The following is a 22,810-nucleotide window of genomic DNA, read 5'->3' as shown; positions in this document are numbered from 1 at the left end:
CCAACCAAACCCCCCCCCCCCAGAGGCAAATTCTAGGTGCACTACTGATCTGCCCCTCCGAAGATTGATGCAGCCAGAACTGCAAAACATACAGAGAAACTAATGGCGGATTCGAATTCAACAAGTTATATAGGGAAAAATTATGAAACCTAATTTTTATTTCTGGTTCCTAGAAAACTAGAGAAAACACTTATTCGGAAACTATGACAGCTAGAGCAATTTTGATAATGGATTCGTATGGGAAAAAACTCGTATGAACCAAATGTTTTACTTCTAGTGTTCTGTTGTCTCGTCTTCAGCTTGACAAAGTTTCTGTCAGTCTGATTTTACTCATGTGCTCCTTGAGGCGACAGTGTCCTGTTAGGAAGACCTAGGATAATACCCTGATCATCCCTATTCATATCTAGCAGATGTTTGGATCTCTTCTTCCAAAGTTCATGTATGTCGAATGTTTAGGACCCATTTGGTCGTAAAAGTGTTTACGTTTCATTAGTTCCACCCGGTTCTAGGCCCATGAATGTTTCTTTTGCCCTTTAGGTAGGTCCGCTTTTTCGTTTCCTTCAATACCAGTATGTTCAGGAACCCAGAGTTACCCTACACATTCGGGTGGTGGTTATTCGTTATTAGATGCTGGTGAGTTAATGGTGTGTCTTTAATTCATAATCGGTTGATAATTACCGCTTGTTTCTGCTTTCTAGTATTAGTAGTTTGATATTAGCCCTACTTTTAACAACTTTTAGTTTGGGTTGCTCTCCACATTCCACATTTCTTGTCAGCGTTGTAAGCAACCCTGTTTTTACTGAGCTGAAAATCGACGAATGGAATTATGTTGGTCATTTCACTTTCTATATCAACAGTTTACCGCGATTTCTGTGTGTTGTGGTACACAGAAAAACTTTATTTTTGTCTGTCTGATATATTATCACGACTCTACAGACGTATGCGCTCCTAAATATCACGTGAAAGATACTATACTGTATTTTTATGTATGAGAGAGTAATAAAACAATAAATTATGTATGCAAATCCCTAAACTGTTGATACGGGTGACTCAATGAAAAACAGATATTTGTCAACAAGTTTACAGAAGTATATAGGAAAACAATTTTAAATTGAGTATGACCACCAGGTATAAAGGTTGGAGCAGAATAGAATACAATAGTTGTGAGGGTTACTAATCCCTAAATAAGGTTGCCAGTGTCGGAGTGATGGAGGTTAACAGGTACTAATGAATTTGCAAAAAATGTAAGATGTTTATTTTATTGGTTATATATAACCAATAAAAGTTTAATAAGTACCTACCTATTTGCAAAATAAAGTTTAATTCTTTAGATAAAATAAAACGTTTTATTTTATCTATTTGCAAAATAAAGTTTAATTCTTTGCCTATTTGCAAAATAAAGTTTAATTCTTTAGATAAAATAAAACGTTTTATTTTATCTGAAATGAGTGCATTCCACGAAGTAAGGGTTTCAACAATCAAACATTTAATTCTTTAATTCCAGGAATCTACGACAGTAATTGACTAGATAATTACGTTCTAAACTTATTCCACAGAAAATGTGATAGTGGGTTTTTCCATTTTGTATATAGGAAGGTCCAAGTGGCGTATTCAAAATTCTTAACAGTTCACTAAAAGTAGGTACTTCAGTTGCAAGGTGCAGTTTATTGTGTATACTAGTGTTATGGAAAATTTGGAAGTGCCGTGTAAACGCCGAAAAATTGGTCCTCTAACAGTTAATGAAAAAACATTAATATTTAATTGTTTTAAATCATTTACAGACAAACGTTTATGTGAAAGTGTTGATGAGACCGTTGAGTTAGTTAGCAGTACACTTGGTGTTGGGAAATCTACGATTTACAGAGTTATTAAAGAAGAGAAATGTGGTAGTTTTCAAATGCCACGTAATGCTCCAGGGAAACCAAAATTTCAATCATTTTAAAGAAGGACTTCGACGGAAAGTGCATGAATTCTTCTTTAGACAAGAATTTCCAACATTGGATAAAGTTCTTGTCTCAGTTCGAGATGATAAGGATTACCCAGAAATGAGTCGAAGTACGTTATGGAAACTTTTAAAAGAAATAGGCTTCCGCTGGAAAAAGAATCCCAGAAAGTCTATTTTATTAGAAAGAAGCGATATTGTCATATGGAGAAGACATTTTCTAAGAACCATAAAGGAAATGAGAAACCAAAAAAGAAAAATATTTTATCTTAATGAAACATGGATCAACGAGGGTCATACACCAAATAAATTTTGGCAGGATGAAACTGTTACAAGTCAAAGGCACGCTTTTGTAAATAACTTATCTACTGGTTTAAACCCACCATCAGGAAAGGGACGCAGGCTGATAATAGTACACATTGGCAGTTCAGACGGTTTTGTTGAAGGTGGTTGATTAACTTTTGAATCAACTCGTACCGGTGACTACCATGAAGACATGAACGCTGATGTCTTTCAAGAATGGTTCGAACAAATGATAGATCTTCATCCTAAGAACTGTGTAATAGTAATGGATAATGCAAGTTATCACTCCAGACTTATAGAAGGACTGCCCACAACCAAGTGGTTAAAAAAAGACTTGCAGAATTGGCTGAGTTCAAAAAATATTACGTACCATCCCGGATCTATAAGAAAGGAACTTTATTCGTTGTGTGCCCTTCATAAAGAAAAATTTAAAAAATACGAAATTGATGAAATTGCCAAAAATCGTGGAATGACAGTACTTAGATCCCCACCATATCATTGTGAATTAAACCCGATTGAACTGGTATGGGCACAGATAAAGAGTGAAGTTTCAAGAAAAAATACCACTTTTAAAATTCATGATGTTAAACAGTTGTTTTTGGAGGCCGTAAATAATGTAAAACCTGAAAACTGGGAAAAGGCAGTAAATCACACTATTAAAGAAGAGGAAAAAATGTGGAAGCTGGACAATATTACTGATAAAATGATCAAGCCAGTTATTATAAATCTTGGTTCTGAAAGTTCATTTTCTGAATCTGATTTGGATTTGTAACAAGTAGCTGTAAGTTTTATATTAATATTTTTATTCATCTATTTAACATACCTTAGACGGTTTTAAAAACTCTTTTTCTCTTTTGTGATTTTTAAAAATTAAAAAAAATGTGAATTTTTTAAAATTCTTTTTAATGTAGGCCAGTCAGTTCTAATATAGTGTGTGATAAAAGAGGTCACTTTTGTTTACATACACATAACACTTTATAACACTGAAATAATTCATTTATTTTTTACAATTATTCAAAGTAATTTTTCAATTAATCTTGAGCACGCCCATGGAGTGGTCGGAGCTACCAGTTAAAATTATGCTAATTACTCTCTCGTTCATAAAAATAAACTATAAGAAGAAGAATCGTAACGTTTTGGTTTCACAGGATTTTCAAAAGACTTGTTGACGAGATCTAAAGACAAGCATCGTTATTTACACGTCCTCCTTGTAAATTACTTATATCAGATAACGAAATAAGGTAAATTAGCCTTGCAAAATAACGAAGTGGTTGTTCTCAGTAGCATTTTGCACTTTAAACTGATAAGTGTTCCACTTATTTCAACATTTCATTGAAAATTACACTAAAACATTACATAATGCCATCGATGAATGAATGAACAGAATTAATTATAAACCCGTCAAAATAGAATCGTACAAAGAAAACATTTTACAAACACCTTGTCGGAACTAAAAACAAGACTCACACTCACATAAACTAAGCTGTTTCATAATTTGTTCAAGGCTGATTACCGAATCTTTTGGCAGGCGAGGCCTGATGAATACTCCACTAAACTGAAATCATCACTGTTCGACCTTATGACCCTGAGGTTTGTTTCTTTGATTACGCCGCTGTCTCTTCGCAGAAAAATATGTTTAGTAGTAAAGACGCAACACGCCGTTCAGACTCTAACTCCAAGGATTACTAAAATTAAAAACATGTGAATTTCACGTTCTGAAGCAAATATTATTTTGATTTAGTTGATTAACAATTTTACTATTTTTTAAAATTTGTATTTTGAAAACAGCTTTAGACCTGGATGTCAAAGCGTTCATTATATATTGATAAAAACATGAATACAACTTTAACAAAATCATCTTTCTTGAGTTTATTTATTTACGTACATAACAAATACAAATATTGTTTGTAGCAAGTCAAAAAAAAAAACATATATCAAAAGGAATATAAAACGTAATTTAAATATATCACAAACAAGAACACCATATTAACAGGTTGACTGCCACAGCGGTCATTATGCCCGCTCATAGTACTATATAGTAACTCACGCCATGGCGGTCATATTGTCCGCCGTGCATTGTTTAACAAAAGTGTCTGTAAAGGTTATATGACCGCCGATTTCGTTAAAAATGCATAGGCAACATGACCGCCTGGCCTGTATGGATATGTGAGTAAATATATTATTTACTTACATATGCGCTATGTATTATATGTGTATACCACAAAAAAAATTGTACATTATAAGTAAAAAATCAATGATTTTAGATAGAAATAAGTAAGTTTTTATTGAAATAATTGAAAAATAACATGGTTTTAAAAGTCATTACATTTTTAAATTTTTGAAATTAAAACAAGGCAGACAAAAATGAGGATACCCCTGGCAGTCTGTGCAATATGTAGTAACTTTTTTTACTTTGTTTTTAGATATTTCTCCTGTAGTTTTTTTCTTGTAGCAACCTCTGCAGTATTTCCTTACAGAAGTAGCAATTCCATCTTTTTTTAGCAATGTATGATTTCGTAAAGTCTTTCTTGTAGTTGCTGGTGGCAGTGGTTCATCTTCAGCTTGTTCGACTTGATCATAAACGGGCCCACCTTTGACTAAGTCAGATACAATTTCTTCTCTGAATTTAGTAATCGTCATGTTTGAATTAGAAAGTGTCTTGAATACTATATAAGCGTTTACAATAGTTGTACCTAGCAGAAGTTCGATCGCGATTTTAGGATACCATTTTAATGATCGACGCAAAGCGGAATTATAGCTGGACATCTGGTCTGACAAATCCATTGATGATTTCCCAGCGTTGTAATCAATTATAGCATCCGGTTTTCTTATGGGTCCTGAATGGCGTTCAATAAGTTGGCAACTATCAGTGTGCTTAGTAGACAAAATAAGAACATCGCGTTTATCATGCCACTTTATCACACATACACCTCTTGAATTTTCTTTGCAAAATGTTTCGCCCTTCTTCAATGTCTTATCCAAAACCTCCTTTGGGTTACCTCTACGATTTGATCTCAAAGTTCCAATCAAATGTGTACGGTTGTCTAGTAGACGATTAGCCAGTTCAAGGCTGGTGTAATAATTATCAGTAATGGCAGTTCGACCTGCATTCAGGAGGTTTCTTGACAAATTCATCACGACTTTGGTAGGAACTGAAGCTCCTCTGTCTCTTTCTTTGCCAGCATAAATTTGTAAATTCCAAGTATAGCCTTTACCACAGCATAACTTAAATACTTTAACACCATATTTATGAGTTTTTTGAGGCATGTATTGCTTCATCACTAATCTTCCTTGAAAGGGAATTTCATCATGAAAGACTTTCATCGATACAAAATACTTCTCCTGGAGTATATGTGTCTTGATATTTTCTTAAGAGTAGGTCGACAAGTGGTTGAATTTTGTGCAGTCTATCTCCCTCTTCGCGTTCTTCATTATTTGAAAAGTGCCACATTCTGAGCAACAGCTCAAAGCGATTTCGACTCATAGCAGTTGAAGCAATATCATTACGAAATAAGGGTTTTCTGCTCCAGTAATGTGATAGTGGAGGCATTTGAACTAATCCCATGTAACCCAGAAGACCGATGAACTGATACATCTCCTTTTTATTCGTTGGTTGCCAGGCGTGTAACCTCGAATTCAGTGAAACATCATTTCCTAATACTTGCTGTGTTGCATATAAATTGGTTTGATTGACTATCATATCCACTATTTCATTATCAAGAAATGCGTAAAAACAGGTTGACGGTGAAACTTGTTCTAAAGAAATAGCTGCTGCATAAATTGGGGTGAGCCCCCATGTCTCAGTAAAATCGAATTGTTGGTGATTACTAACAGGATTTGTCCATTCTGTTGGAACTGAGCTACTAATTGGTTGATCAATCACAAAATCGCCTCTATCAACCATTGGATCATTTCCAATCTCATTATTTTCTGGTAGTAACTCATCGTCGGACATATTGGTGACATCTCTAAGCGGCTCGGTTGTCAGTGGATTGATATTTACCCCATTACCAATACCTGATGGACCTGCTTGAGCTTCACAAGTATCAGTGGTTTTGTTTATATCAAACCGCATTTTCTTTTTATTTGGACTAATATTTTCATCATCGTCTGAATTAGATGATATGTCCATTTCTTCAGAACTTGAGGGTACATATAAATCTGTAGAATTAAATTAACCAAAGTCGTCATCTGTTTCTGACTCTTCTGAAATAAAACAATCTAACCTATATTTACAGAAAAACAATAAAATAATGCAGGTATTACCATCTGTTTGAGGCATTTCTCCAGCTAATTTCAATAGACGTAAAGTACGCCGATTTGTAAACATAATGTAGTTTTGCAATACAAGTACACACACAATAAAAAACAACGAGCCACACCCTTGCAATAATAGTCTACACTAACTAACTAGCTAAAACGCGCGAACTATTACCTTAGCATAAGGAAAGAGGTGGCCGCTACAGCTGACCGCTCTGGCGTAGACAGGTTATTTTGTCCGCCTACGCCAGAGCGGTCATTTTAGCCGATTATAAATTTTGGGCGTAATTTTTTTCTTTTAATTTATAACAAAATTTAGTTTGAGCCGAACTGTTTTTTAATACACCTTTCTAGTATAAATTACTTTGGCGCAACAGGAAAAATTAGAATTTTCAGCTTGGCAGTCAACCTGTTAAACAGAAAAAGATTTATTTCATAGTTCGGTAAGCAGTTCAGTGGATGTTTTGAAATGAGTCATATATTCTTCTGAGCAGAAAAAACAATATTTCAGAAGATATTCGTTCGTAGTAGAACGAGCACTTCTGAATCCATATTGTGAGTTGCTAAACTAATTATTTGACTCAAAATAGGAATAAAACTGTTGTGTGATAACTTTTTCAATCAATTTCCCAAAAGCAGAAACAATGCTTATGGGTCTGTAATTGTCAGTTTTTGAGGAATCACCTTTTTTGTAAATAGGTAATACTTTTGAGTATTTTAGTATGTACTTCTAGAAATATTCCAGTTAATAGAATTAAATTAATGAGATGTGTGAAAGGTGTTAAAACTATTTGGTAAGTTTATTTTAAAATTTTGCTATTAATTTCGTGAACGTCCCTATAATTAGAATTACTAAGAGACTTTATTATTTGAGAGACCTCTTCTTCCACAACGGGATGAAAAAAAAAACTCGGAGAAAATTAATTTCTATAATAGAAGAGGACATCGACATTAATAGTGGGAAGAGATGTAATTATATCTCTGCAATTATAGTAAAAAATTGATTTATTTCGTCTGGAGGTAGATCAGGTTGTGCCGAACTGGATCTTGTGTTATTTCTTTCGAAATTTACTATTTTCCAGCAGTCTCTAGGTTTATTATTGGAATTAGTAATAAAATCACAGTAAGCTGACTTTTTAGCAATCTGTAATTTGCCGATTATATTTAAATTTTTGTTTATATACTTTGAACAAATCGGGATCCTTAGTGGCATCCGCAATGTGTTTAATAAGAGAAACATTAGATCTGTAAGACCTTAATTCATTATTAAATCATTTCACGGGTGTTTTTTCAGCAGTTTATCGTACTTTTTATAGTGAAAAATGCTTTAATATAAAAATTAATGGAAAAATCCCAGTAATTGGCTGTGTACCATAGTTAAAAATCTTATACAGAAGTAAAAAACTTCACAATTTGTATCTTGGTATAAAAACATTAAATTTAAAACTTGTTAAAAGTGTGGTCCAAAAATTAGAGATGCATAACGTTTTCGATCTAGCTCAGATCATCCTCAGTGCCTTCTTTTGGTACTTGAAGCTAACACTAAAATTGCAGCGGAGACATCAATATATGATTTTACATATTTAAATTTACATTATAATGCGACCCTAGGTCGATGACAATGGTTGAAGGCTCGGCCCTGAGGATACGTCTAGTAAACTCTGCTCAGACACACATTAGGTCCGCTAATGGTGCCTGATTTGACATCTTGTATCTTTATAAATCACAAGTAGGTCAAATACCCCACTAACGATCCACAGCCATACGCTCTAGTCAATCAATCATGGCAATGCTCTGCTTGATTGAATTCAAATCACAAAATGCAATTTTCTGATTAGAAATCGAAGTATTTGATAAATTTTTTGACAGATAAGTTTATAAAACATTAAAATGTCTTTTATTTTGAAAAATACTTTGTGAACTCCTTGTGAAACCACCTTGTGAAAATCGTTATACCAATCTCACCTTGTTGTTCTAGGGTTAAGAAGCAGACGAGATCCTACACGATACATTAATTAAATTTTTGTTTTTTATAATAAATGTTAATTTAAATAATTTTGGTAAAATAACTTTTTCAATTTTTATCCGCGTGATACAATGATAAATTTAATTTTTAAAATTGCATAGATCTTTTAGCACATCCTTTATTATTGTAAAAGATAGTTTTAAAATTATTGCTTGCAAATGTCAACTTAAAAACATGGTTGGTGTTTTATATTTTTCAATGAAAAACAATATCATATCGAAATTTGTTAAAAGTAGAGATAATGCTGTTGACTTTGTGATGTTTACAGTTAAAGCTACTTTTCATAATAGCGGTATATATTATTTAGTATCATTTTCATAAAACAGCACAGAAATCCAACAAACAAAACACTTTGTCAACAAAATCGGTAGTCCTCAAATATGTGTACAATATAAAGTTGAATACTTGGTGTATGGTCATTATAGTTTGCCAGAGATATATTTATGTAAAATATCTGTTTATTTTCACCAATGAAAATGATTTAGCGTTTATGAGGACAATATAATAATTATTTTTTCATACATATACAACATTTTTTTATAATTTATGTTTAATCGTTAAAAAAATTGTAGTTTTTTTTTAATTCTTGTTTATAGTTCTAAAGACCTGGATAATATTTGCCGTTCCTTAAAAAAATTCCTCCAGCGTTCCCTATTCGGAGCCAGTAGTTACCACGTCCTTGAATACTTTTTTTTTAACAATAATTTATGGTTATAATTTGATTTTTTGTCTGTAAGTTTTTTTTCTTATATTTTACGTAAACAATATTTATATCATTTTTTTATATCTAGAATATCTTTATTTTCCCGTTTTTTAAATTAAAATTGATAAATAATTTACAGAGATATTTGCAAAAAAGCAGTTTTTTAGCACTAATTAATAAATTTTATTGATTATTTTATTAACAAAATAAAATGTTATTAATACATTTGAATATCGAGGAATTACCGTCTTTTAAATTTGTGCGAAACTTCCCCCCGATTGGTCAAATAGTTTAAAGTTATTTAATTTATTTATCCCTGAGGCTAAATATTGAACTATTGACAACTATTCCCTCCCTCTGAACTCCCTCTATTAATGATGCTAGACACATTTAGCAAATTTCATAGGATTCTTTAAGACTTAAACTATCTCAGAAGTTAAATGTATATTTCGTTTTCATCGAAATTATTTACAAATTAAGTTTAAACGTTTGAAAAAGGAATAGTCCGGTAAAATAAGGATGCAACCTCGGAATGAAAGATAATAAGCTGAAAATTTGCATACGTCTTTATTTTGATGGTATAAAACTTACCTCAAAAGTCTCATATAATCACATGTCCGCGACTTAAGATATTTAAGGTCAAAGGTCGCGAAAATGAGTTTTCTGCAAATATCTCGTTTCCCTTACACTTTATGACATTTAAGGTGGTAAGAAAAATTGTAGAATGGAAAATGCTCTTCAATTTTTGTCTCAAGTACTTTTATGTACCTTCAACCCTTCTTAAGATAGAGCGCAAAGAGTGGGGGACCGCTTACCAGTGTATACGGTAACGCGAAGTCAGCCAGTAGGATTCAATAAATAATAAGTTATATAGTTAATTATTCACTTAAAATACTATTATTATCATTAAGTTTTTATTATTTATTATTAAATAAACTATATTTATAGATATTATATATAAAATATATATTTTTTATATAATATTTATTTTATTTTTAACAAACATACAATATTAAATAAAATATTTCAAATGAACTTTAATGATATTTTTAACAGCTGTATATACGATAAATTAAGATCAAGTGCAGAATTCAACAATAATCATTTTTATATTTAATTAAATACTGAAAAAATCATATTTATTATTTTTTTAAATTATATATTTATTTATTAATCCAATAATCGATTTATTAAAGTTACAAATATAATACAGTATACTCCTTCTATAACGAACACGGTTATTACGAGGTTTCGCTTATAACGAGATACATTAGATGTCCCGTGAAATTTCTATTGAACTATAACTGTCTATAGCGAGGCAAATTTGGTTATAACGAGACAAAATAAGATCCAAAAACGTGTTTTTTACGTTTTTGGTCGGGTCGTGGCTATAAATAAATACCTTTTCAAACAGACCCTCAATAAACTTAACTGCAGCCCGCAATAAACTTCTTTACAATGAATAAATACAACTGTTTCACATCTTTAGAAAATATGAGGGAATGATACTGGACCATTTAAAGCAGTTAAAAATAACAGAGTTCTTAAAATTGCAGAAGCAATAGTTTATGATATCCTTGAAAATACACTTTATACATTATGTAGTTGGAAAAAAATATAAGTACAGATTGTTTATTTTAACGTATATCATTGATAATAAAAATAAACAACTCTTTTATGTTTTAATATATTTCATTGACAATAAAAGTAAATAACTTTTTTTCAAAAACGCCATTCAAACAATATTTATTAGCATCTTATATTGCTTCACTATAGGAAGTTAATGGCTTAGAAAACTACAGATTCATATGTATGCACAGTATTCTTATTGTCTGATATAACGAGATCGGCTTATAACGAGGTAATTAGTCTGTCATTTCACTTCTCGTTATAGAGGGAGTCTACTGTATATATTCTTTTATTATGTATGGTTAATATTTTTGTATTAATATTCTTCTTCATCGTCTTCTTCTTCTTCTTCTTCTTCCTCTGGACTGCTCAATATCGGATTCATCATCATCATCATCAAGTGCAGAATTCAACAATAATCATTTTTACATTTAATTAAATACTGAAAAAATCATATTTATTATTTTTTTAAATTATATATTTATTTATTAATCCAATAATCGATTTATTAAAGTTACAAATATAATATATATTCTTTTATTATGTATGGTTAATATTTTTGTATTAATTTTCTTCTTCATCGTCTTCTTCTTCTTCTTCCTCTGACTGCTCAATATCGGATTCATCATCATCATTCTCGTTTATTAAAGTATCAGAATAAAAATATTCAAGAATATCAGGTGCATAGGTATTCACTTTCTTCATTGAAATCATCTGAAGTTGATGAAGCGTTTAGACATGATTGTCCATTACACTGCCCACAAATTAAAGTACATTGCAATCCTGATTTCCTGCATCCGCAATTAGAACCACAACCTTTCTTGCAATTGCAAAATATTGTATTCAGCAGTTCTTCTGGTGCTTGCGTTAATAATGTTATTGGTTCCAGAAATTCATTTTGCATTACCCAGCCGAATTCTTGGGGTTCTAAATCATTTCCCAACCAAATTTGGGTCTGATAATAGACACGAATGATATGCTGACGAGCTGCTGCACTTGAAGGTGGAAGACTTGATAACTGCACTGGTTTGTTGAGTCTTGTTGATTTTATGAACTGGGTGTATCGAAAAGAGTCTATATCGTCTTCTGATGTTGGAGCATTATACGCTGCTAAGAAAATACGTACTCCATTTTCAAATAATTCTTGTACAGAGCAGTTTTTTTGTTGAAATAGTTAAGGTGACTGATGTAAATGGTGATTTTTTTCGAACATTTTTTATCGATATTTTATCTTTCCTATAAATCGCAGAAGTCGTATCACATCCACTAAACGCGTGTAAAAATAAGATGTGTTTCTTAGAATGAGGGTATTTATCAAAACTTTTCGATGAATATAATTTTGTCTCCGCATTACCCTTACCAATTTTTTTAAAAAAAATTTCTTGTTGATGTGATTGAGCTCGTCCTATCAAGATAACTAGCAAATCAATATCTTCTCCTACAATGACGGAAGTTTTTCCTACATGTTCAGACTCTGCAATAGCTGTTTCTACAATGAGAACATCAGCATCATCTCTGGCTTGTTTTGTAGTGATATTAACAGCTTTTAATTTGTCGATAAGAATGTCTATACCGTTACCGTATACACAGGTAAGCGGTCCCCCACTCTTTTCGCTCTATCTTAAGAAGGGTTGAAGGTACATAAAAGTACTTGTGACAAAAATTGAAGAGAATTTTCCATTCTACAATTTTTCTTACCACCTTAAATATCATAAAGTGTAAGGGAAACGAGATATTTGCAGAAAACTCATTTTCGTGACCTTTGACCTTTAATATCTTAAGTCGCGGACACGTGATTATATGAGACTTTTGAGGTAAGTTTTATACCATCAAAATAAAGACGTATGCAAATTTTCAGCTTATTATCTTTCATTCCGAGGTTTGCCCCCTTTTATGCCTTATTTTACTGGATTAGAATATGTTTTTTACTTATAAACAATTGTAATAACTTCTATATTTTTCAAGCTACAGTCTTGTACGTACAACCATTGCATAGCTGGTAAAAAAACTCCCATTAAAAAAAACCTTCTATGACCAATAGGAACGAAGTTAGGGACTATTTTTTTAAAAATCATATCTTCATTGTTTATAAACATTAAGAAGTAAAATTTGCACAACTTTTGAATGAAAATCTAAACTTTATATTGAAACTTATAGCTATAAAATTTATCCAATTTTTTTAAGCTTACAGCCCTTCGAAACAAAGTTATTCTCGAAAGATCGACATAGGAAAGTGGGGGGGATAACTGTTTCAACTCCGTTTTTTTTTTCGAGATCGTAACTTCAAATTGAAACACGTAGGAAAAATTTACATTATCTCTTCTTCCATTGCAGCTAGAAGCCTCTTTTTTTTAATTCGGGGTAGCTCGTAGAAATATGAATTTCACTGGCCGGAAAATATGGGAAACCTCGGAAAAATTCAGTCCATTTGAAATTCACCATAGAAACTTACTTTTTTTTTAATTTTGCTGGAATAGTCCGTCGCAGTATTAATAATAATATAATTTTCACCCTCCGGAAATCTCGGAACTTCAGGTAACTTTTAGGTAATTAAATTTCAGGGGATTTTCCAAGATTTCCAGGGGAGGGGGTGAAAATTATGTTATCATTATTAATACTGCGATAGACTATCCCAGCCAAATTAAAAAAAATAGTAAGTTTTTACGGTGAATTTCAAATGGACTCAATTTTTCCGAGGTTTTCCATATTCCCCGGACAGTGAAAACTATGTAGTTATTCATATTTCGACGAGCTAAGCCAGATTAAAAAAAAGAGGCTTCTAGCTGCAATGGAAGCCGAGATAATGTAAATTTTTCCTACGTGTTTCAATTTGAAGTTCCGATCTCGAAAAAAATGGAGCTGAAACAGTTACCCCTTTCACATTCCTATGTCAATATTTCGAAAGTACCTTCGTTTCGAATGGTATGAGATATAACAAATGCCTGAAACAAATGAGAAGCGTTAAAAAGCCCTATAGAAAATGCCGTTGTATCACCTAGAATTTTTCCGACAGGGTGGTAGAGTGATAATTTTTTTTACTTTTCACTTTCAACCATTTAAAAAACAAAAAAATATAACGTTTTGTTTGTTTTTCCAAAATCAGATTTTCTGCTCTTTGACTATAATATACACATTACACATTGTTATTTTATGATTTAATACTTGTATCAAAAAATTTGTGTCGGTGAAACAACCAATATCGCGAGACGTCCCTAGATATCGGTTACTCGAATTTCATAACAATTATCTGTTTGAATTTGCCGACGGACGAAATATCGATGGACTCGACTTTACCAGATATTATCAATAGGATAAAAACTTGAGCTACATCAAAATAGTCAAGCAATTACGTAGGTAACCTTTTAAGTAATTGATAATAGCAGATAATTTATGACTTTTTAAATACATAGCTTAGCCGTAATCAATAGTGGATAACGTTAGGCATACTCATATTTTATCATAAAAGAATATCGTTCATTGACTCCTCCTACTCTCTTGTTATTATGACTATCTAAATTGCGTATATTATTTAAAGTTAGGTAGGTCAATATTATGTGACGTGACAATGTGGAATACTGTAAAAAATGCACTACTCTTCAAAATTAATGTACAATAAGTTTAAAGCTATTTTTGTTCTGAACCGTTGATTGGATTTGTATGATTTTTTTTTTCACATTTATAGGTCTATTGTTAAGGAATTATTGTCCAATGTTTTCTGAGAAATGTCAAAGTTTTACCCATACACGGGATGTGAAAATAAAGTTGTGTTTGTGTTTTTTCATTTTATTTTACAACCCAAAGGCTACTGGAAACGGCAGAGATGAGAGTACTGAGAAGATTACAGGAAATACGCTGAGAGATCGAAAGAGAAGTGAAGACATTTGAAGAAAATGTAACGCACAGTGTATAAGTGAATGGACACAAAATAGAAAAAAAGAACCACTTGGCAGATTGGTGGAGAGCCGTGTCGTTAAAATAGCAACGAGATAAGTCACCAATCGGCAGAAGAAGTATCGGACGACCGAGCAAAAGATGGAATGACAACCTTCCATAGAGGTATTAATTCACCAATGAACAAGCAGAATTGCTTATAAAGAGGAAGAAGAATCGTTTTCTCAGAAACAATGCTTAAAGCGGCCGGTGATTTTTAATGTCAGGTACGCGCGCACAATCAATTTTAAATCAAATTTGTATCAACCCGACGATAAAAATTAGATATCTTTTGATCATAGTGTCCTATCGACAAAAGTAAATATGCGTCTTAAAGGCGAAAAGTGCAGCTTTCGTATGCAATTTTTGTATTTTGCGTAGATACAAATTTATATAAAAAAAAACTTTAAAGAGCATCTTACTAAGACTGCTGCAAAACTCTGAACTCGTAACAACATCCTGCAAAAGCTCTGAGGCTCTACATGGGGCTCCTCAGCACCCACACTTAGATCGACAGCATTAGTACTGGTATACCGCGTAGCGGAATACTGTGCACCAGTATGGATAAACAGTCCACATACTCACCGTGTTGATGTCCAACTCAACCAAGCCATGCGAACTACATCGGGCACAATCAAGGCCACGCCGACTTACTGGTTACCAGCTTTGAGTCATATAGCTCCACCACCCATCCGCCGGGAACATGCCCTTGTCAGAGAATTTACAAAAATCAATACTGATCCTGAGCTCTGCTCCCATGTCGGAACTTCCGCCAGAGACATAAATAGGCTCCGTTCAAGACACCCGCCTCTAAAAACAGCAAAAAGGCTAGTAGATCAAAACTTTAATGTAACTGAACGGTGGAGAGAACAATGGGAGAATAACGCTGCACCAGCTAACTGGAACATGCCATGTATTACAAGCAAACCTGAGGGCTTCAACCAACCGCGACGAATTTGGACCACACTCAATAGAATAAGGACGAACTGTGGCAGATGTTCCGACTCACTTTTTAGATGGGGAAAAAATATAATCACCAAATTGCGACTGCGGCGCCGAAAGGCAAACAGTAAAACACATGGTAGAGGAATGCCCGATTAGATCCTATAACGGCAACCCTTCGGATTTCCTGGCTGCTACAAAAGAGTCAATCGAATATATTTATAATCTAGATGTTTGTTTGTAGAATAATATTTTTGTATTTACTGTTGTTTGTAATTTATATAACATATATATATATATATATATATATATATATATATATATATATATATATATATATATGTATATATATGAACCTGTGATGTAGCCATACGCTAAATAAATAATATATAAAAAAAAAACTTTAATTTTACACTCCATGTATGGGTAAAACGTTGACATTTCTCAAAAAACATTGGTACAATAATTATTCTTTAGAAATACATACACACAATCAAACTTATATTATGGAATCACCCAGTAAGTACGAGGCATGTTTTTTAAGTATGTACCGTTTTGCGATTCCGCCGCCGCAGCGCTACCGTTAGCGTTCCGCGCATGAGCGCTGGTTACCTACATCTCTTGTCTACGCACTGACGCCATTACAGTCTGATTCTTCATTGTATACTTGTTTACTTCAGTGTTTAAGATGCCTCCAACAATCGTGAGTCACGCTGATTGTGAAGTACGAGCTGTTATACGATTTCTGAGTGCTAAAGGCGTAAAACCGATCGATATTCATCGTGAGATCGTTGAAGTTTACGGACAAAACATTATGAGTGATGGAATGGTAAGGAAATGGGTGAGAGCATTTAAAGATGGCCGCACAAATGTGCATGATGAAGAACGGAGTGGGCGTCCTTCGGTCGTTAATGATAATTTGGTGCAGAAAGTGGACGAAAAGGTGAGAGAAAACAGACGCTTTACAATTTCATCATTGTCCGACTGCTTTCCTCAGTATTCTCGTAGTGTTTTGTATCGCATTGTTACCGAGAACTTGAATTACCGGAAATTGTGTTCACGTTGGGTTCCAAAAATGTTGACGGATTTGCACAAAACCCAACGTTTAGGCAGTGCATTGACTTTCCTTGAGCGGTACCACAGTGAAGGTGAAGATTTTTTAGACCAAATTGTTACTGGTGACGAAACGTGGGTGGCCTACGTCACACCAGAATCGAAACAACAATCCATGGAATGGCGACATTCATCATCACCCAAAAGAGTGAAGTTTAAGCAAACAATTTCTGCCCGGAAATCATGTGCACAGTTTTTTGGGACAGAAAAGGAGTATTGATAGTGGAGTTTCTGCCTCGTAATGAGACAATCAATGCAGCGTCTTATTGTGAGACATTGAAAAATCTGCGTCGTGCAATCCAGAACAAAAGACGTGGCAAGTTGAGTAAGGGTATCGTTTTGCTGCATGACAATGTGGCAATATGTGGCTAATCAGACCAAAGATCTCATCAAATCATTTAAATGGGAAACTCTAGATCATCCTCCATACAGCCCTGATCTGGCGCCCAGCGACTACCATTTGTTCCAGCACTTGAAGAAACACCTGGGAGGTCAGCGTCTTCAAGACGATAACGAAGTCAAAACATTTGTGATGCAGTGGTTAACAAGTCAGGCGGCAGAATTTTATCAGGAGGGTATTCAAAAACTGGTGACACGTTATGACAAGTGCCTCAATATTCACGGAAATTATGTAGAAAAGTAGATTAAGGTACAGGCTTTCATGTAAAAATAAAATTATTGCCATATCTTTGTACGTTTTTTTTTAATTCCAAAACGGTACTTACTTAAAAAACACGCCTCGTATATCTTACTAATAATAAGAAATGTATAACAACTTTTTTGCAGATATGAGATAAAGGTTTTTGTTGTAAATAAGATTCATAATTGATAAAATTTGAGCAAGTACACATTGAAAAATGTTATTACAGTAAAACCTCCCTTAACCGAAACCTTTTTAACCGAAACATCGTTTAACCGAAACGGCTGACTGTTTCAATAATTTCGTCAATAAAAAGTAAATGTTTGTCGCAAAACGTAAACAATTCCGTTAATTTCACTCACCAATTGATGTCTATGTGTGTTGGGAAATTACAAAAACCAAGAGCTCTAAAAGATATTTCGGAAAAGGCATTTTAAGGTATAGAAGCCAAAAAAGTTCATATATGTCGACCACTATATTTTTAGAATGGTTTGAAAATGAATTCGTCTCAAGTGTAAAATCCTTTTTAAAATCAAAAAACCTTCTCATCAAAGCATTGTTGCTTGTTGACAATGCGCCCACCCTCAAAATCTACAAAATGGTGACAATCGTCAGATTTTTGCCACCGAATGTCACAAGCTTAATCCAGCCGTTAGACCAGGGAGTTATAGAGACATTCAAGAGACATTATAGAGAAGCATTCTTAAGACATCTGTTATTACAGGAGACGAATTAATCCAAAAGTGGTCCCGAAATTCTCAAATCTTTAACAATAAAACATTTTTATTGGTGAGCCGAGTCGTGGGCCAAGATCAAATCTTCAACTTTGGAAAAATGCTGGAACAAACTTTTTGATAAGATTTTGATTGACGATCCTGAAGAAAAAAATGGCAAGAAAACGACAGAAGAAATTAAACCTTTCATTAAAAATTTGCCGGGACATGACGAAATTAACTAAGAAGAGATAGGTGACTGGTTAGCAGCTGATGACTCAGAACGTGAATTCATCGACCAGGACATCATTGATATGGTTCTTTATCAAGACAACCTGAGCATATCAGATGACGAAGATGACGACCCAAGAGGCAACAGGCAGCACAAGACCGTCGACGAGATTTTCAATGCTTTAGAGGAAAGAATTTTATACAGTAGGCCTAATTAGTTAGGGACACGACTAGATTCTTAATTTTTGTTGTCATTACATAAAGTTTTGTCCTTTTCAGATTCATTTACGTTTCGTCGAACAATCGAATGAGGCAAACTCATGACGTTCTGCAAATTAACGATGGAGGGAGGGAGAAACATCGTTGTAAAACGAAAACGCAAAAAAATAGCAGATTTCTTTAAAAAAGCATGTTAAACTTGTTCATTTTCCTTAATTTTATTATTTTATTTTGGATTTACTTATTAGAAAACATTACGAAATCAACTCATAGTATTTTTTAATACCAATAATTTGATCAAGAATATTTTAAAAAACAATGTTATTTTTAACCGAAATTCTTGTTATCCGAAACGGCCTCCCCCCCCAATTATTTCGGTTAACGGAGGTTTTACTGTATTTGTGTCAAGTTCTAAAACCGAGACGTCAGAGTAAAGTTAAGTTTGTGTTCAAAAAAGGTAATATGCCCTACGTAGGTTTTCAGATGTTCAGAGGGGAAGAATTGTTGCTCTTGTTGAGCAGGGAATGTTACAAAGGCAAATTTCAGCTACGCTACACGTCTCGCAGAGCGTTATTTCAAAAACATATGCAAGATTTTAAGAATTCGGTACACTCAAGAACCGGCCTAGAGAAAGTCGTCGTAGAGTAACTAGTGATCGACAAGATTGGATTTTCGGTCAAATAGCTAGAAGAAATCCAACCTCTTCTCATCCGGAGCGCCAAAGGCAACTTTTGTAGACTACAGGTATTGACATTTCAGTTGAAACAGTACGAAAGAGACTTCGTTCCCAAAATTTATTTAGCAGGAGGCAGTTGAGGGTTCCCGAGTTATCCAGACAGAACAAAATTGATCGGCTGAATTGGTGTCTGGAACACCAGAACTGGACAAATGAAGATTGGCAAAATGTCCTTTTTACAGATGAAACCAGAATTGGCCTGAGATCAGATGACCGTCAAATTCGGGTTTTAAGAGGTCGAGGCAGACAAGCTAGACTGCAAACTGCCAGATCCGTTCCAAAATATAAAGGAGGAACTGTAATGTTTTGGGGAGGTATTATGATGGGAGAAAACACCTTTGCGTCCCTTACGGCAAAGTTTAACGGGTCGCCGGTATGTCGATTTGGTACTAGAACCCATAGTTAGGCTGTGGCGAGGTGCAGTGGGAAATATTTTCATGATAAAGTCCCACATCGGAAACTAATCGATATCCTAAAAACATCAGGACTCGATGGTAATGATATAAGACTGATCTCAAACTTATATCTCCAACAAAAAGCAACAGTACGATTAGAAAAGGAACTGTCCGAGATCTTCACAGTCGAAAAAGGAGTTAGACAGGGTTGCATATTGTCACCGACATTATTTAACATATACTCTGAAAACATCTTTAGAGAGACCTTGGACGTTTCAGAAGATGGGATTGCTGTAAATGGCCAACATCTCTATAAGATAGGCACATTTAGAAGAAGATATTTTCGACAATGTCTGTCAAAATATTGCCAAGGTGAGTGAACGGACTATACAAATTATACTAAGTGACATAGAAATCCAAACACCCAGTTTAAATGATTTTATTTTAATAAAATTTTGTATAAGTACTTAATGAAGCATAATAAGTAAATAATTAAAATTTCAAAATGATTGCATTGCTTTAAAGCCTTTTTACCTTTAATAATGCGTGGATGCACCCCGATGTGTTACGCATTCTCCAACGCGCCTAGGCATGCTTCTGATCAGGTGGTCAATGTCCTCTTGTGGTATCTCATTCCAGGCAACCACCAACTCCCCTCGAAGTGCTTGTAGAGTCTGAGGAGAACGTTGCAAATTGAGCAATCTCCTACCCATCATATCCCACACGTGCTCAATTGGGGATAAGTCGGGAGATCTTGGTGGCCATGCTAACAATGTGACATCATTATGTTGAAAGAAGTCTATTGTGACTCTTGCAACATGTGGTCGGGCTTTATCTTGTTGGAAAGTTGGATTTGCCAGGGTGTCAAGATAGGGTAAAAGATGGGGTTCTAGAACTTCTTGGATATAACTCTGCGCGTTCATGTTACCTCTGATGAAGATTAAAGGTGACCTGGAACCATAAGCTATAGCACCCCAAACCATAACTCCAACAGTGTGATGAACATGTCTTTCAACAAGAAACTGAAGATTCCTCCTTTCACCACGTCGCCTTCTAACCCTCGCTCGACCATCGTGCATGCCTAAACAAAATCGAGACTCGTCACTAAAGACAATACTGTTCCATTCCTGATTCCAGAGTGACCGTTCTCTGCACCACTGAAGGCGATTACGGCGGTGTTCTGGAGTTAAAGGAAGGACCCAGTGTGGTCGGTATGAAAACAGGCCAAAACTTCTCATTTGTCGGTAAACACTTCGCATGCCAATAGGTCTTCCGTGTTCTGCAAACCATTCATTTGCAATGGAGCTGGTAGTGAAGAAACGGTCTCTTAAGGCCAATAATCTTAGGCGGCGATCTTCACGGTCTGTTGTTCTACGGCGGCGTCCAGTGCCTCTTGCTCTTTGCGTACGGCCTTCTTGAAGCCATGCCTGACAACACCTAACCACGGTGTCTATAATACACTTCTTTGCACTCTAACTGCAACTTCCCGAAAAGGAAAAGAAAGTCCAGCTTCCCGAAGTCCCATTATACGGCCCCTATCAAACTCACTAAGTTGACGAAATCGTACAGGTCTCCGTACTCTAGGCATCGTAACCAATCGTAAAGAATGTCAAGAACCACAATCCGCCAAATTTGGATCTTTACGGCGGCTGAAATATTCATTTTTAGATTGTTAGTGGATTTAAAAACAAAATGTATAAAAACCGGAATCTCCAACTTTATCACTTGTTTTTTTCAGTAAGATAAATAAATTACACCAAATTTTATGGAAATAAAATCATTTAAACTGGCTGTTCGGATTTCTATGTCACTTAGTATATTTCAATGTGAATAGAAACCAATCCATTATAATATTTATTACGAGTGATAGACTTTTCCTAATGTAGTTCTTTAATTGAATAATTTAATTTTGTTTAAGTATAGGAAACATTATTTGTTAGGGCCCGGTATTCATTTGAAATCTCATTATGACAGTCAATAAAATACGTGCAACAGGTCTTAGTTTCTTCGGTAACGTCTTTCTCTATTGCCTTAACCGTATTTATTTTCCTTTTAAATGAAATTAACATTACGTGTGTTTATAATGGATATTGTTTACAAACGGACAATATTTGAGCTATTCCGCCTCTGCATTGGCAATGAAAATGTATTGTATTGCCATGGAAATTTATAGAAAAATAATAATTTATATTAAAATTACGGCTGTCTCAAGAAGAAACAGGTTAGTATAAGTTAATTAAAATTACCGAATTTTAAAATATGTATAAAATAGACAGCTTAGTCGACAATAATTACTTATTTACCTGAAAATCATAAATTTTACTTATTGGAAAATCCAAATGTTACACAAGAAGTATTAGTTAAATAACTGTAGTAAAACGTGAAGAAAGTAACACCTTTGGTAACACATTCAAGTGATCTTTAAAAAATAAGACTAAAACCAGAAATTTCAATGTGTCTGGCAACAAATTAATCATCAATGTAGTTGTATGCTTATCATTTACGTCTTTTATTTGTTACTTTACCACAAATGCAAAATGTAAACAAATCCCTGCCATTTTCACTTTCATACAACAAAATACCTGTTAAAATTTCAATATACATAACCTATATTTTCACATCAAGGTTAGTTTCAAAATAAAACAAAACTTACCTTGATATGGTGTTGGAATCAACCACTCTTTTAGCGTGGTTTCACTGACATTTGGGCACTATAAATCCATACTGTTTTTCCGAACTATCACTCATAATAAAAATACACTTCACAAACACGCTATCTGTATTCTCGCTACCACCTTACAGTCAGTACACCTGTTTTATGTTTTGACTTCGCTGAAATCGGACGCTCACCGTCCGGCGTTGTCAGATGTACGTCTAATGTTTCAGTAATGTTTTCAAAATCAAAAATCTCAAAAGCCTCAGTATTTTATCAAACTTAAAATACGTTTATTTTCTAATTAATATATGTATTATTCATATATTGTTTGAAAAATAACTAACACATTCTTTATGTGTAAAGACATCCCCG

At 34.0% G+C, this 22,810-nt stretch overlaps 1 protein-coding gene across 1 annotated transcript in view; it reads right to left on the bottom strand.

The window, feature by feature from the left end:
• ATP8B (ATPase phospholipid transporting 8B) overlaps positions 1-22,589 on the bottom strand; it is a 294,637-nt gene extending 272,048 nt beyond the window's left edge. The window contains exon 1 of the mRNA XM_072539697.1: positions 22,436-22,589. The gene's annotated coding sequence lies outside the window, so the exon portion shown is untranslated. The remainder of the gene's footprint in view (positions 1-22,435) is intronic.
• Positions 22,590-22,810: the final 221 nt, after the last annotated feature.

This window comes from Diabrotica undecimpunctata, chromosome 8, assembly GCF_040954645.1.
Source record: "Diabrotica undecimpunctata isolate CICGRU chromosome 8, icDiaUnde3, whole genome shotgun sequence".
NCBI lineage: Eukaryota > Metazoa > Arthropoda > Insecta > Coleoptera > Chrysomelidae > Diabrotica > Diabrotica undecimpunctata.
The sequence above is the reverse complement of the archived record's forward strand: the minus strand, read 5'-3'. Positions and strand labels throughout refer to the sequence as shown.